The sequence below is a fragment of the Meriones unguiculatus genome, chromosome 15 (assembly GCF_030254825.1).
Source record: "Meriones unguiculatus strain TT.TT164.6M chromosome 15, Bangor_MerUng_6.1, whole genome shotgun sequence".
Taxonomy (NCBI): Eukaryota; Metazoa; Chordata; class Mammalia; order Rodentia; family Muridae; genus Meriones; species Meriones unguiculatus.
The window spans coordinates 73,161,787-73,178,297 of NC_083362.1; the positions used below are offsets into that span (position 1 = coordinate 73,161,787).

Sequence of the window (16,511 nt, forward strand, 5' to 3'; positions counted from 1 at the left end):
CTGAACCCAGGTGTTTTTTATGGCTTCCTTCTTGGGGCAGGTACTAGTCAATTCCTGCATTGACCTGGTTATCTTAGCTCTGGCTTCTTAAGTGAGAACAGCTCCCTCACCTTCTCTCCACCATGACAGTAGATGCCGAAGAGGTAAGAGCAGTTGTTGCAAGATCTGATTGCTTCCTTACGGGTCTTTTCACATTGTTCTTTATCCTCTGTTTCCTGTAACCTGGAAGTGAGAGGTCTCAGAGACTCTTTAAGATCCAGGCTAGCGTTTAGGGAAGCTTCGAGTATGGGAAGTTCGGAATTCTGTCATGCATCCCGTCAGAAGCTGTGTCCTGTCATCTTGTCCCTTTGAAATGTCATCTATCACTAGGCGTTTTCATGGAGATGTGGAGTCCTTTGCAACAGGCAGGTTCTCTAAGTGGGGCTTCCTGGGCATTGTGGAAATGTCTTCTTCCAGCCTTTACAGACTTGTTTTTAGCCTTTAATACCTATAATAGTCTGAGTGTGTACAGTGGAGAGTCCTCTGTTGTGTCACTTACTCCAGTTCTGTTGTTTCCTTCCCCTAGCCTCTGTCTTTTGGCTGAGCTTCACTATGCATGTAGTCCAGGCTGGCTTCACACTTGATATCCTCCTGCTTTAGCCTCCTAAATGCTAGGAGTATGGTAACATTTGGCCAGTCATGGTTTTTGTTTTAATTTTTTATTATTTGATTTTGACACAGGGTCTTGCTGTATCGCTCTAGCTAGGGTGACCTTCAACTCATAGAGATCTGCCTGCCTCTATCTTGTGAGCACTGAGATCAAGGTGTACATCAACATATCTAGCTATTTTTCCCCCTTTTTCGAGACAAGATTTCTCTGTATAGCCTTCATTGTCCTGGATTCGCTTTGAAGACCAGGCTGGCCCTGAACTCACATTGACCCACCGGCCTATTTTCCTGAGTGCCAGGATTACAGGTGTGCACCACCACACCCGGCTCATACTTAGCTATTTTTAATTAAAAATATTTACTTATTATCTTATGCATATGTGTATATATGTTTTTGTGTGTGTGGAAGATGACTTTTATGACTTTTGGTAGCTGCTGCTCCCCTTCTACCATAAGCTCCAGGGATGAACACATTTACCCACTGAGCCGTGTTTCTGACCTGATAGCTCTTTTTTTTTTTTTTTTTTTTAATAAACACAGGTTCTCTCTATTATGTAGCTCTGACCTCTGGAACTTGCTATGTAGACCAGGTTGGCAGTTGTTAATTTTAATTATCTCATTATCTATTTTTTTCTGAGCCAGGCCCTTCATCCCAACTGTGATCTTTACAGGCTGCCACCTGTATCACCATCTGTCTTCCTCTTGAGGCTAGAGCCTCACAGTTCTCATTTGTGATAAATGGGGCACAGGTGCATCCTGTAGCGGAGGCAGTGTGGGTGTGTGACCCTGGACATCTCCCTCCCGTGCCCAACACAGGAAGGCCGTAGTGGCCTTGGCACTTCAGGCTTTTGGGCTTTTGCTTACCCTGTATGCACTGGATTGAGTTTGCCTCCTGAAAGAATCTGGCAGCTTTCGCCCATGTAAGTCCTCTTTGGTCTCCTGTTGTACCTCTTTGTATTATTTTGTACAGTTACTGTTTGTGGGCTGGATGGATAGTCTGACCTCTTGTCATTGTGTCCATAGACCTTTCATGGTTATGCCTCCTCTCTTGATTTAACCTGTAGTGTTCAGGGGACCTCAGTTTTCTTTTATACTTCTGCTGATACCTTTGTGTATTGTACATTTTTCCCATTAGCCCTTCAAGTTGGATTTTAATTCAGCTGTCGTGCGATGAATTTTGCTTCTTTTTCTAATCTTGGCCTTTATCTAACTTGTTGTCTTTTAAATTTCGTCCTGTTCTCATTTTGGTATTCCCTGTCTTTTGAAAAATGATTAATTTAAATTTTCTAATAAAGGCAGTGTCTTCCTGGATCTTACTAATGAAGAGAAGCACATTACAAGTTTCCCCCTCTCTCCCTTTGCCTTTTTCTCACCTCTTCCTTCTTTCCTCCCTCTCTTTCTCCCTCCTTCCCACTTCCCTACCTTTTTCTCTTTCCCCTCCTCCCCTCTTTCTCTGTCAATTCTCAAGTGGTCCAAAGGTCTCTCCCATGTTTGGCAAGCTGTCTATTCTTGAGTCACTCCTCCAATCCAATAGCACACATTTTCTAAAACAGCTTTCTGTTTTCTAAAATAATTCATTTCATAGTCGTGCACATACTTTATGGCATATACTTTTAGTTTACTTACATTCTCCATTTTGTTTCTGCTAACTGGTTGGTATCATCATGTGTGTGGCTGCTGGAAGAAATGCTGAATGCCCTCCAAGTGGCCTTAGCTATGTGGCCTCCCCTGTGCAGTTCCATTTTCAGTGTCCATTGTAGGTGTGTCCTTGAGTTGTGGGTATTTAGCAATCTCCTGCCACCTACCACTGACTGGCTGGCCCCATTACATCTCAGGTGAAGAGGGGGCTGTGGTCATTGTTGGGAGGAATCGCCTGCCTCCAGTTTGAACTCTGCTCTGATTGCCTGATGAATGGTGCTTTGTAGTTATGGAAAAATTGAAGAGGGTTCCTCTGGCTCTCCCTTCTTCTTTCTCTCCTTTTTAGATCTTACTAAGACCAGTCTTTGTTAGTATTTGTATAAAAATGCTGTGCACACAACCAATCCTAAATCCAGTGAGGTTTATTGGATGGAGATGGGGGGGAGAGAGAGAGAGAGAGAGAGAGAGAGAGAGAGAGACAGACAGACATGGTGAGGGGAGGGGTGCCCCGACAGAGAGAAGAGAGAAAGAGCAGGAGAGAGGAAGAGAGTGCAAGAGCAAGAAGGCAAAAGAGAGACAAAGTGGCAGGTTGGGCCTTTTATGGAGCAATTGAACCATGCCTGCCAGGTGTGACTACCTGGCTGGCGACACATGATGACATCATAGGTTGCTAGGCAACCCAGAATCAGGCTGCCTAAATACTAACAGTCTGGTCTCAAGCTTCTCTCTTTCACCTTCAGCCTCCCAAGTGCTAGGGTTCTAAGCCTTTACTATCATTTCCAGCTACAAAAGTTTTTAATTTTAGAGAAGTCTTTTTTTTTTTTTAATTTTGTGGCTTGTTCTTTTGGTGTTATATTTTAAGAAGCTATTGCTAAACCCAAGGTCAAGACGAATATAGTCCTCTGGACTTCTGAAGCTTTATTGTTGTAGCTCTGGCTGTTTGGAGTTATTTTTCTTATTTGATGTGAAGAAGTAAAGTCCATGAGGTATTCAGCTGTCACAGCTCTCTAGCTTCGGTCTCAAGTACAGTGTCCAGTGAAAGTGCTTTCTAGGAAGAATTTGTTGTCTTGATACTTTTGGAGTTTTTGTTTGCTTGTTTTGTTTTGGTACAGGGTTTCACTATGTGGCTTAGCTCTTGATGATTTCCCCATGTCCACCTCCTGAGTGACATGCATCAGGCTGCCAGTAGAAGGTTTTTTTTTGGGGGGGGGGTGAGACAGGGTCTTGATCTATAGCACTGGCTGGCCTAGAATTCATTATATAGCTCGGGCTGGCTTCTAATTGGCGATCCTCCTGCTTTGTTCCCCCAAGTTCTGGGATTAATGGCTTGACAAGTGCAACATTCAAAGGTAAATATCTGCCCTTCCCCTCCGAGCTCTGAGAATAGATGCTTGGCTCAGCTCTCTGCTGTCTAAGATTTGAAATAACATTGATGCCATTAGACCTAGGGATGTGCCCCTCCCTCTTTCCCCTTTTAGTCATGTATGGGTTTGAGGGCTTTATAAAAATCTTTTGAGTAAAGGGAATTTAGGAGTGCTACTGGTCTCCTTTTTGTGTATGGCTAGATGCTTTCATGCTTCAAGTGGACAAGTAGAACCCAAGGTTGTCAAGGCTATGACAACAGAAGCTAAAATAAGTTGATAGCTGGGGCATCTTGACCTTATGTTCCTAGAATAGAGTTGGATAATTTTCCTCAGAGCTCTTCATCAAGTACATTCGATTCTAGTTAAACCTAAAATGGCCTCAGCAAGAATGCAAGATGAAGGAACCTCTACAGTGTTTTGCCCTGTCACATTCCCCACTAGTTCTAAGGCATGAAGCAGATGGTTGACTTGTTCTTTTGTGTGTGTATGGGGAGGTCATAGTTGGTCCTAAGGACCAGTAGCTTAACTGAGCTTGTTCTCATAGTTGGCCATGCAGCTGAGGATGCAGGGTCCCGTCATGAGCCTGGTCAGACTAAGAATCAGTTGTCTAGCTAATGCTGACAGTAAGGTGGTCAGCCATGGGGCCTAGGTAAACAAGAGACTGAGATCAATTATCTGATGTATGTCTCCTTTTTTCCTTTTCTTGAGGTTTTCTCTGACCATGGCAAGGTTCTCCATGATAACCCATGATTGGTTGGCATAGAAACAGCAAGTTTCTCCTAAGGCCATGCAAAGTCCTCCCTGTTTCATAAAAAGGAGGTTTAGCCTTCTTAAGTTCTGTAGGACTACCTCGGTGAGGGAGTCAACTTAGCTCTTCAGCCTGGAAATATAATTCTTCAGATGGCCTAGGTTTAAGTCTGTCTGGGAGGTGAGTTCCCTAAAGTTTTGGTTCCCAACAATCAAGGCTGAGGTGCCTATGGCAGTTGCACCAGTATTCTTGCCCTTACTAGGCTAGGATAAGAATTGGGGAATGTTTGACCATTGTTAACATTGAGTCAAAGCCAGAATGTGCTCTCTCATCTTCTCCATTATAGGCATACACCTGGGGATAAAATAGACCAGTATATGTAGAGTGGATGTGTGACTTTCCAATGATTTGGAGGAAGCACATTTAATTGAACTGTTAGTACAAGCAAGCCAGAGAGAGACTTTGAAGACATGATGCAGGTACCTTGTTCTTGGCAGCACGATTCACCATTGACATGGCATACATAAAATTGTAGTCCCCAAAGGCCTTCTTCTAGACAGTCTTCTCTACAAACTGATTTACTGATCCTTGTTTTCTCCCTAGACCCATATTGTTCCACCCCTGGGAGGGATATTAGAGGGTAGAATTCTACCTGAAAGACAGGGTTTCCATCCCTGGTTTTTCTGGGTTCTGATGTTCAAGTTTGGGGTTCATGGGGATTATATATCCTGAGTTAGTAAACTCTGGTCCATTTTATCTTAAAGGGGTCCAAGGTCCAAGTGACAGCCCATCTGTCCTTAGTAGCTCTCTCTCTCTCTCTCTCTCTCTCTCTCTCTCTCTCAAGTTTTACTCATGGGATGACACCAGCTACTTCGACAGTAGTACTACTACTACTTTGGAGTAGTAAGGATAACTGGATAGAGTCCCTTCCAGACAGGTTCTAAGGGGTGGGGACGGATCCTCTTTATCCAAACCAACTCTCCTTGCTGGAGTTGGTGGTGGCTATAGGAAGTAGGAGATGGCAGGATTCCCTTAACAGTTCAGTGGATGGCCTGATGAGCTTTCTGTAAAGCCTGCAAGGACTTGAATAGACATTTCTCTTTGCGGAATACCTTGGAATTTGAGAGCTCTGAGAGGTGAAAACATAATGCCCAAACATAATTTCAGAAGGAATAAGCCACTCCCTATAAGGAGTACATCAGGCTCTGAGCAGGGCAAAAGGGGGGAGGTTGGCCCAGTTATTATTATTATTATTATTATTATTATTATTATTATTATTTTTTTACCAGTTTCCAGTATCAATTTGGTCAGAGTCTCCTTTCTATCTGACCTGAGCTCACATACAACGTAATTTCTAATTAATATTTAAAATACCCTTTTCAGATTTTGAGACACTTTGACCATGAAGGCTTGGCCATTTTGGACCTGGAATGTAGAGGCAGTCCAAACTTTGGAATTTCCTGAAGAAGTTTCTTAGTAACTATTGATGTTCTGGTGGGATAGGCCTTCACCCATCCTGAGAAGCTGCCTACAAATACCAGCAAATATTTATAGCCAAAACCAGACCTGATTCTAGTAAAGTCCAGTGCTCAGTTTTCCCAGGCCCTTTTCTTTGAGCTCATATCCCTTGTGGGATCTTCCATTTTGGGGTTTATCTGAGCATAAGCTGCACATCTTTTTTTTTTTTTTTTAACTATTTTTTTTAAAGACTTATTTATTGTTTATACAACATTCTGCTTGCACACCAGATCTTACTATAGATGGTTCTGAGCCACCATGTGGTTGACTGGGAATTGAACTCAGGACCTTCGGAAGAACAGGGAGTGTTCCTAACCTCTGAGCCATCTCCCAAGCCCTCCCCCCTTTTTTTTTTAATTAAGTATTTTTTTATTTATACAGTATTCTGCCTGCATGTATGCCTGCAAGGCAGAAGAGGGCACCAGATCATTACAGACAGTTATAGGTGGTAGCTGGGAGTTGAACTCACGACCTTTGGATATACAGCCAATGCTCTTAACCTCTGAGCCATCTCCCCAGCTAAGCTGCACATCTTTTTTTTTTTTTTTTTTTTTTTTCAATGCAGTTTATTCAGGAACCTTGAACAATCCTCGGACCCTGGGGAAAGCCAGCCCACAGCTTAAATAGCCTCTGGGTAGCCAACCCAGGCGTGCCCCGTGGGCAATGCAGATAGGTCCACATACATGGAAGCAAGCCAGATCCTCAGCCTTAGCCAAATGTGGAATTGTTTGTGACAGAGAGCACTCACCATCGGGAAGGTGGAAGGCGGAAACCAGCTCCATCTTTAAGGCATAGCATTCCGCAGCTCTCTACAGTTCCCCCTTTTTGTTTTAGACGCATCAGGCAAGAGTAGAGGTCTGATCTCTGATATTAGAAATAAATTGGGACTTTGTACTGATGTTCATTTAGGTGTCATAAGCTGCACATCTTAAAGTGGTGTTTTAATTAGGCTTTCCAAATTTGGAACAGAATACGAGTCTGAGGAGTTCAGCAGTTTTCACGGCACCCAGGTAGGTGGCTTGGTGGAGATCCATAACCGGTTGCCTTCCCAGACTCATGAGAAAGATGGGTCTGCTGTCCGGCAGCATTTAGCATACTTGTTTATCCTGTGTAATCAGTTCTTGTCATGCTCAGTCAGTCTCACCTTGGGTATAGTCTAGGTGCTCCGTAAGCTGGCCTTTGGCAGGGTTACCAAGACTTGGAGAGTCCCCACTGGTTCTGAAGCCACTTCTTGTGTGGCCAAGTCAACCATTCTTTTGCCTCTGGCCTCTTGGGGGAATCCCCTTATTAGTGTCTTCTGCATTGAACAGCGGCCACCCTCTTGGTTAAGTAGATAGCTTCTAATAGGGCTAAGAATTCTTCTCTATTTTTGATTTCTTTTCCTGTTGAAGTTAACAAATCCTCTTTCCTTATATAGAGCCTCTTGGACATAGGCCGTGGTGAAAACATATTGTCTATCACTGTATATGGTGATAGTGTAAGTGTTACAGCTCTGAGAGGAAAGGCTTCCCAATGTAAGTGTTATAGCTCTGCCCATGCAGGAGAAGGTTTTCCTGGTGCAGGTGCTACAGCTCTGAAGGGAAAGATATCCTGGCAATCAGGAGCCAAAGAATATCACAGAGTCAAACCTCACACAAGAGATTTATTGGGAGGGGAAAAACTCAGAAGGGTCACTGCCTCTGCTCAGGCAAGAAGCAACAGAGAACTGAGCAAAAGACAGGGTTTATATAGGGTTTCTGGTGTGTGTGTGTGTGTGTGTGTGTGTGTGTGTGTGTACATACTTTTTGTCGGGCTGTTGGAATTGGAGGGATTATGTGGCCTGATCTTGAGGCAAGCTCAGGAATTGGTAGGATTTTGTTTTCTGTAGGGTGGGGCCTTGCTACTCTCTCATCTTGAGTGGCTGGGAATGGCTGTTACAGCCATTTATGGAAGTCTTGGGTTTGGGGGGGGTCAACACTGGCTGGTCACTTTTGAGCTTCAAGGGTTTAGGCCTAACTGTCGGAGTAGTTTAGGGGTGGAGCCTGGCAGCTGGAGGTCTCCAGGTGGACCTCCAGTCATGGGTCTTATATAGAGACTGTGCCTGGCAGGGAATAGCCAACAAATAGCCTGTTCTTTCCTCCAGAGGTGTACTTGAGTCAAAGTGAAAAGCTCAGCTCATTGAGCTGAGGGTTCCTTGATTAAAGATTTAATACTTGATTCTGTTTTGGATGAAACTGCTTCTGTCTGTAACAATACCTCATCTAGTGTCACCAACAGGTCATCGGTCAGATGAAGCCTGATGGACTGGATCAGGTCACTCACTTCAAGATAGTCATTTAGGGGGTCTGCAGGGTCATCATCCAGCAGGAGACTGGCAGGATTGAGGGCTGATATCTTGTGAACCAAATGTGGGGTTGATTGAGAAGTAGGACTTGGTATTAGGTCACATGGGTGTTAAACATCCATCTCTTGGGTTCTCAAGAGGACCTCAACAGAGTGTGGGGCTGTTAGGAACAGTTAGTGACCTAAAGCTAATTTGTTAGCTTTTTTATCAGCATACTCAGCCATCTAGCTTTGCCTGTGTCAGTCTCTTAGACAGATATGTCATGGTTTTTTTTCCTGGGTTCCAGGATTTGTGTGAGGACCCCCTACGCAGTGCCTCTTGCTTCATCCATGTATAAGTAAAATGGCTTAGTAATGTTTGGGGGCCAGGGCTGGGACAGATACCAGGCTGATTTTCAAGGCTTCAAAGGCCCTCTGCTTAGTGTCAGTCCATTCCAAAGGCTTGTGTATCTCTGGTGCTGCCAGAGGGTCTTGGCTATTTTAGCAAATCCCATTATCCATTGCCGGCAGTATCTGACTGTCCCAGAAAGTTTCATATTTTCTCCCCCACATTATGTGGAATCAGGGATTTGCAGGATGACTGAAATCTGGTCCTGGGAAATCTCTACTTAACCTTCCTCTAGGTTGTAGGCTAGGTATGTGATCTTAGGGACACACAGCTGAACCTTCTTGGCTCACACTCTGTACCCCAGGGCTTGAAGGGCTTCTAAAAGGCCTTCTGTCATATGTCTACATTCTTCCTCAGTGGTTGAAGCTTTAGGTCTTCTACATATTGGAGGGTGCTTTGTAGATATTTTTGTCTGACTCCGAGCAGATCTGCACTCAGTGCTTCATCAAATAGTGTTTGTTAAGTTTTTGAACCCATTCTCCAGGTCTGTTTCTCTTATTTCCTCTTGTCTCTTTCCCTAAGGGGAAACATAGAGTTTTTTTCCCATCTGTTTTTAGCTGAAACTTGGCTTTCTGAGCAGTTTTCAAAAATTGAGATCTATTCATCCTTCAAGCCTTTCTAATTTCTGGAGCTTTTTCTCCCATGTCTGGGGACTACTGCATGACAAGGCCATTTTAGTGTCTTGCTGGTTTTCAGGGGCATTTGGGTCTATGGGAATAAATACCTGATTAGTCTCATAGATGAAAACCCAACGGATGAGTCATCAGGTCCTTGAGTAACCTGACTTACCTTGGATAGGTTTCTGTTTGCTGCTTTTAATCTTCCCAGTAATGTTCGGCAAAAAATATCCAGTGCCCCTTTATCCTAAAACAGGCTGATAAAGGTCTTGTGGCTTCTCTGAAGAAAGGGAGGGTTTTGGGTCTGGTAGAGAAGGAGACCTCATAAACCATGATGGGAAGTAGTTGAACTCCTCCTCCCCTGCTTGTCTGGAGGAACTACTTCCCCCTTCCCCAGGTGCACCCTGTTGCTTCGAGCAGGTGGGGGGCCAGAGGGTGGGGGCAACCGAGAGAACTAAGCTTAGTAAGCTATTTCCTCCTTTCCGTGTGTACTCTGCTTAGAAGACAGCCCTCCCCACCCCTATGAGAGGCTGGGTCCTTTCCCATCTCCACGGTGGGAACATGACCAGGATCCCAGGACCTTGAGAGGCAATCAAGGGACAAAACAGGCCAAAAGTTAGCATGTCAGAGTAGGTGAGGGGAGAAATTAAGTTTCCTCTGTCAGGGGGAGGTTTTGAGTTTCTCTGGGTGATCTGGCCATGCCCAAAGGATTCAGTTCCCCAACAAGAGGCCAAAGGTCTTAAGTAGAGTGGTGGGTAGGGGGTTAGGGGTATGTCTCACACCAGAGAAAGCCATTTGTTATTATGGGCAACTGGTGACTGTCACCGTCACTGCTAGCTCTGAAGCCACCACTGTATCCTTAGCAAGAGTGGCAACTGGATGTAAGCAGGAAGGGGGTAGGTGGAGTGCTGCAGCATGGGCAGTAGGTGCCAGTCTTGGGAAGGCTCACTCTCCCTTCTATTTACATCTGTTTCTCCAGCCAGTAGAACTGACAAAGAAACATAGAGAGACATAATCATACAGAGAGATACATAGTAAAAAACCACCAGAGGTGGTCCCCACACATTCACTCACCTGATCAGTTCAGGGGGTTCTGGTGATGTCTCACACAGATCCCAGACATAGGGTCTAAGGTCACTTCTACCTTCCCTTCTTGTGTCCTAACCAGATTTACCTCTGGAGGTGTTCAGACCAGATGACTGTTGACTTACCGTCCCCCTACCTCCCCTTTTTGGGTGGTGACTTGTTGCCTGTGGATCACATGGTGGTGATCAGTCAGTATTTTTCTGGGGCCCTGGAATTTTTCAGGTTGCCTCCTAGGAACCCTTTATAGCAGTGCACTTTCCCCTGCTCCTGGGGGTACTGAGGTTACCCAGTGTTGGAGTCCAGTCACTGGGGATCTCGCTGGGGCCTCCAAAATATTAAGAGGATCCCAGGAGAGCTGACTATTCAATTGAAAGTCTTTATTCCAGCTGACTGGGACTACACTTGGGTATTCAAGATCCTAGATTTTAGATTAAGTGCTCAGTTTTTAGAATAAGTGGTTTTTAAAGGCAAAACCCTGATACCTCACTTAGCTGCAGGGGGAAATTTTGTGCAAGCAAGCAGTTCACTGGCAGCTAAGCTAGGTGGTTAGCAGGAGGGGAGGTTTGCACAACCAACAGTTTAACAGAAGCTAAGTTAAGTTAGCTAGGGAATCTTGACCTTGTGTTCCTAGAGTAGAATTGGATACTTTTCCTTGGGGCTGTCTATCAAAGAGATCAGATTCTAGTTAAACCTAAAATGACCTCAGCAAGAATACAAGATGGAGGAACCTCTGTACTGTCATTCCCTGTCGTGCAAAGAACCAATTCTGCAAAAAGGCATGACTTGTAGAAACATAGGGTTTAAATTCCCAGAATTGTAATAATGTGCACACTGTATAGAACAGCTTTGCTGTGTTGCCCTTTGTTTAAATTTTTAAATTTTGTGTTAGAAATTAATCTCAACTTATCTAAGCAGAGAGTTGAAGATCTTGGTATAAACAGGATCTGTTTTAGCTGGACAGTCAAACCATTTGAAGTATGAATACTGTCAGTTTCTCCAAGATACAGTCCTAATTATGTCAGTGTCCATCAGTATCTGAATGAACTCAGGTAGGGTATGGAGACATAAAACAGGAAGGGGACTTAGTCAAGTATTGTTGTTTGGGAAACAGGTTCTTAAGTAATTGTTGTATTGCATAATCCAACTTCCCTATGCTGTGTACACACTTGAAAGAAGGCTGAAAGGATGTTATGGAGCAGTAGCTGGACCCTGGGTATGACAACTAAATTAGAAGCAACCTCCCAATGCAGAAAGGTGTTGGAGAGGTAGGTTGCTTGGTGTTTTATTTCCTGAGGGTCCCCAGTTTTCACTGTTTGAACACTACAGTGGCACTCAATGGGACCCTGAAAAGCAGTTTCTTTTTCGGGGGAGGGTTGGGTTTGAGACAAGGTTTCTCTGTAGACCAGACTGGACTCACAAGAGATCCACCTACCTTTGCCTCCTGAGTGCTGGGATCAAAGGTACGCATCACCACTGCCCAGTGAAAAGCAGTTTCTTAAGAGGTGTGTGCTGTGCTTTTAGAGGAATGGTGGAGGATCACTAACTTAGTGTTCATATTTCAGGCCTCTTAACCTCTGACTTTCCAAAGCTCCCTATTTCTCTGGTCTTGAACATACTTTATGAAAATTTCCAAACAGATACAGAAGTTGAAAGAGCTGAGTTCACCACACCCACAGAGTGTTTTGGTTTATCTTCAATCTACACTTTTTCTGAATGTTTCAGAGCTGGTTCTGTGTTACTTCATGCTTTGTGAAATATCCTTTTGCCCCAGTGTAGCTAGCCTCCATCCATCCTTCCTTCCTTCCTTCCTTCCTTCCTTCCTTCCTTCCTTCCTTCCTCCCTCCCTCCCTCCCTCCCTCCCTCCCTCCCTCCCTCCCTCCCTCCTTCCCTCCCTTCCTCCTTCCTTTCCTTTCTCTCTCTCTCTCTCTCTCTCTCTCTCTCTCTCTCTCTCTCTCTTTTTCTTTCTTTTTTTGGCTTTTTAAGACAAGGCTTCTCTGTGTAGTCTTGGCTGTTCTGGAGCTTGCTATGTAGACCAGGCCAGCCTTAAACTCACAGAGATCTGCCTGCCTCTCCCACCGCCTCCCAAGCCCAAGGTATGTGCCACCACTGCCCAGCCAGTGTAGCTTTTTTAAAGGTCAGAACACTCGTCTTTTCTATCATGGTGTACCCAGTAGCATTTGGCATGTTGAGTGCTCAATAAATATTTGCTCAAACTCAGCAGCTTCATTCCACAGCTTCATAGAGGACAGATTTCATACTCTGTGGACTCCAAGTGAATCCTTTCACAGTGGCTGATCTGTAGTACTGTGTGTCTTAGGATGTCTCTCCAACTGCTTGTCGTCCATGTTTGTCACTTGATGTATGGTACAGCTGGGCTGTGTCTCTGTGTTTATTCATTTTCCTCCAGGAACAGTAGTAGGAAGGTAGCTTTTTTTTCTCTGAACCTGTGAAGGCCAAAATAATGAAAGCAACTCTACCCAAAACATGCTGCTATCCTACCCTCACAGCTGTTCCTTCTCTATAGATGCAGGTGTTCCCTTGGGCCTCAGTTTCTTCCTTAGCAGCTTCACAGGGTGGCAGTGCTGACATGAGGCCTCTCTGGCTTCTTGTGGGCGTTTCACAGGTACTGTGGTATTTACCCTTTCTCCTGCCAAGTAGAAATGCTTGCTGTGGCTGCCTTGGGAGGGCCTCTGTGTGTACTAAATAGATTGTCTGTGAACACATGTGGGCTTAGCAAGTTAAGTGAAAATCAAGGCCAGTTTCCTCCAGTGTTGATGCTGAAGGATCCTTTGTACCCAAAAACCTGGCATTTGTTCCAGTTTCTACCCTTTCCTTTTCTCTCCATGTTACCAGTTAACTGTATTATTATTATTTTTTCCCTGATTTTTCAAGACAGGGTTTCTCTGTGTAGCTTTGGCTGTCCTGGACTCTGGTCTGCGTAGACCAGGCTAGCCCTAAACCCACAGAGATCTGCCTGCTTCTGCCTCCCAGAGAACTGGGATTAAAGAAGAGCACCACCATGCCCAGCTCTCAACTCTACTGTTTTATATTTCTGTTTATTTCTTCTCGAGAATTTAAAACTACATTTCTGTTCACTCCCAGTGCCCCTTATGTCTTCCTGTTGCACAAGGAGCTGCATACCTTTCTTTCTCCTCACTGCCCTGAGGACCTTAATTCAGGTTGTTAGAGAGCTTCTTTGCTCTGGAGCAGTTGTATAACCTGCTAGTTCTATTGGTGTCTGGAGTTGAGAGGCCCTGGGTGAGAGAATATGGTAGCAGGAGAGATGGGTAGAGCCAGGAAAAAGTCTGATTTTTTTTTTTTTTTTTAAATACAGGATTTTTCTGTGTATCCCTGGCTGTCTCAGAACTCTTTCTGTAGACAAGGCTGGCTTGAACTCAAAGAGATTCGACTACTTCTGCCTCCCAAGTGCTGGGATCAAAGGCGTGAGCCACCATGCCCAGCAGAAGTCTTATTCTTAAACTCTTGTAAGTGGGCCCTCATCAGAGCTGCTTGTTCCAGGCAGGTTGGGAGAAAGCAGTGAACTACGTTCTAACCTGGTACCTGGGAGGCCAATGCAGGTGGTCTGGAGTACACTTTGATCTTGTTATTCTTGTGCATAGTATTGAAGATGGAACCCTGGGGCCTTTCCTCTGCTAAACAATTGTTGTATTACTGAACTATGTGCCCAGCCCGTGGGTCACACTTTGAGAGAAATTGAGAGACAATAATTTAAGCTGAGTATGCCTGGAATCTTAGTATTTGGGAGGTAGAGGCAGCAGGATTGGAAGTTCAAGGCTACAGCTTCAGTTGCATAGTGATTTGAGACTAGACTGAGTTATATGAACTGATATCTCAAAAAAACAAGACAGGAGAGTGAAGGGGGGGTGGAGATTGGTTGATTGATTGATTGAGATTGATCAGAATTTAAGCCCTAAGTGTGAGTATTACTCTGTAGGAGGGACAGAACCAGTGGTTCTTGGTAGCCACATAGTAATGCAGGTACTTCCTTTATTTACAAAATAAAAGTTATTACGCTTATTTGTATATGTGTATGTGTGGTGAGGGTGGGGTATATGCCACAGTGGCACACATGTGGTGGTCAGAAGACAGGTTTGTGGGAGTCATTTCTGTTATGTTAGTTCTTGAGATTGTACTGAGGTTGTCAGGCTTGGGAGCAAGGGCCTTCATCTGCTGAGCTATCTTACTGTCTCTGATACTTTTTTGAGCTTTGATGCTATTGAGTCTAGACACAGGGGTTAGAGTGCTATGAAATAGGTCAGTGAAAAGAGTGGCTTGAGATGAAGTATGTTTCATGTGTTGTGGTGTGGACCCTGTTGACACCAGCATTCAATGGGCAGTAACCTTTGTTAGACAGAAATGTACCAGGCTGCTCATTTAGGTTAGGGCCTCAGCATGGCTGCTACAGTACTAGGTATTTTGTCTGTATTCAAGTCAGAAACAAGGAGGAAGAGGAGTTTTGAAGCTACCTTGTGTTCCCTTATGCCAGAGATAGTCAAGCCATCTCTCTACACCAGCTCTGTGTCTTTGACCAGGACTGAGGAAGTGGTGTTGAACATTGTGGTAAAGGCACTTGCAACACCATTGTGCTACTGAGATGTTGCTAGCGAATCTGCTTGGCTGTGCCGGTGGGTATTTGCTCTGAAGTCCAGGTGAAGGACAAGCCTGTGCAGCTCTTGGAGATTAGGGTATTATTACCTCTTTTGGCTCTTTTCTAGTTCAGTTCTTCCTCACATTAGGAGCTCCCCTCCTTGTAATGCAAACTTCTATGGAATAGGGGTTTGAGAATATGGTCACTTTTAATATTGGTGCTGTTGAGGAGAAACCAGGACATTGGCAAAGATGAAACTGGGTTGTCGTAGGTAAGAAAATAAAACTGTTTACACTTTATCAGGTTGGTATTTTAGAAGTCTTTAGAAAAAAAAATCTGTGTAGTGTTTCTTTTGTCAGGTATGGGCCCTGGCTCTGTGGAGCTGAGAATTTCAGGGTGGTGGCTGCCCCGATGTGCATCAGTCTACATTCCTGCCATCAGACACTTCATGTATAACACTGTATATGTCCCTACTGCAGCATTTCCTTAGTGTCCCAGATAGACCATGGTGATAGCTGCACGTAGCTTTAAGCATAAGCACTTGTGTTGGAGCAGAGGAAGTTTACCTGTATCCACCTGGTCTGAGTTGGAGTTGTTATGCTGTGGATGTCTGTGTTTGTATAGGGATGAGTGTATGTTTGTGGATGTGAAAGCCAGAGGGCAACCTTGAATGTTGTACCTCAGGCTTCCCACCTATTTTTGATAGAGTGTCTCTCAGTAGGACCTGAGGTTCACAGATTAGGCTAATTTGGCTGGCCAGTGAGCCCTGGGGAATCCACCAATCTCTACCTACCCACAGTGTTTCAACTGTAAATACGAACCACCACTCCACATGGGCTCTGTGATGTGAACTTGGGTCCTTGTATTGTGCTGCAATCATTTTACTGACTGGTCATTTTCTCCAGATACCCTCTTCCTTTCTTTCCCTGTCTGACTCATATTTATTTTTTTTAATTAAAAAATTTTAATTGTGTGTGTGCATGCACACACGCACACACGTGACTGAGCTGCCAATGGAGGTCAGAGACCATCAGGTCTCCCAGGCAGTTGTGAGCTGCCTAATACAGGTATTGGGAATTGAACTCTAGTCCTCTGCAAGAACAGTACCTTCAGCCATCTAAGCCATTTCTCTAGACCCCTGTCTCATATTTTTAAAGTGGGCTTCTAAGTCTCCACTCCCTGATGTGGAACGATGTAACCCACGTGGCAACCGTCAAGCAGTCATCTGTCTATTTTCCCACTCCCATTTCTGCACACTAAGGAACAACTATGGATATCTCAGACCTATGTACTCTTACCTGCAGAGGAACATTGCTCATACTCTTGTGCCCTGTGCCCTCACACACCTATACCTTTTTGCAGTGGCCTGAGCTGCTGTTTGAGTTATTGCCTGCTTTGTGGCTGTGTTTGAAGAAGGGAGAGAGAATATATCCTCCTCTGTGCCAGGACCCTCACTGTGTCTGTCCCCGGCTCGTACTGACTCTGTGGTGGGGACGGTCTGCTAGACCAGCAGCATTTTCTTTGGTGCTTCTTGTAGGCTGGCACTGCAAAACCCAGCATGTAGTTTCAGAGT

At 44.6% G+C, this 16,511-nt stretch overlaps 1 protein-coding gene across 5 annotated transcripts in view; it reads left to right on the top strand.

Annotated features, from left to right (window-relative positions):
- Positions 1-16,511, top strand: part of Dgkd (diacylglycerol kinase delta) — a 96,817-nt gene that overhangs the window by 12,300 nt on the left and 68,006 nt on the right. Inside the window, exon 1 of one of the 5 annotated variants that reach the window (XM_060368806.1) lies at positions 1,550-1,568. The exons of the other annotated variants lie outside the window; for them this stretch is intronic. The gene's annotated coding sequence lies outside the window, so the exon portion shown is untranslated. Of the gene's footprint in view, positions 1-1,549; positions 1,569-16,511 lie in introns of those variants that run through there. 5 annotated transcript variants of the gene reach the window in all.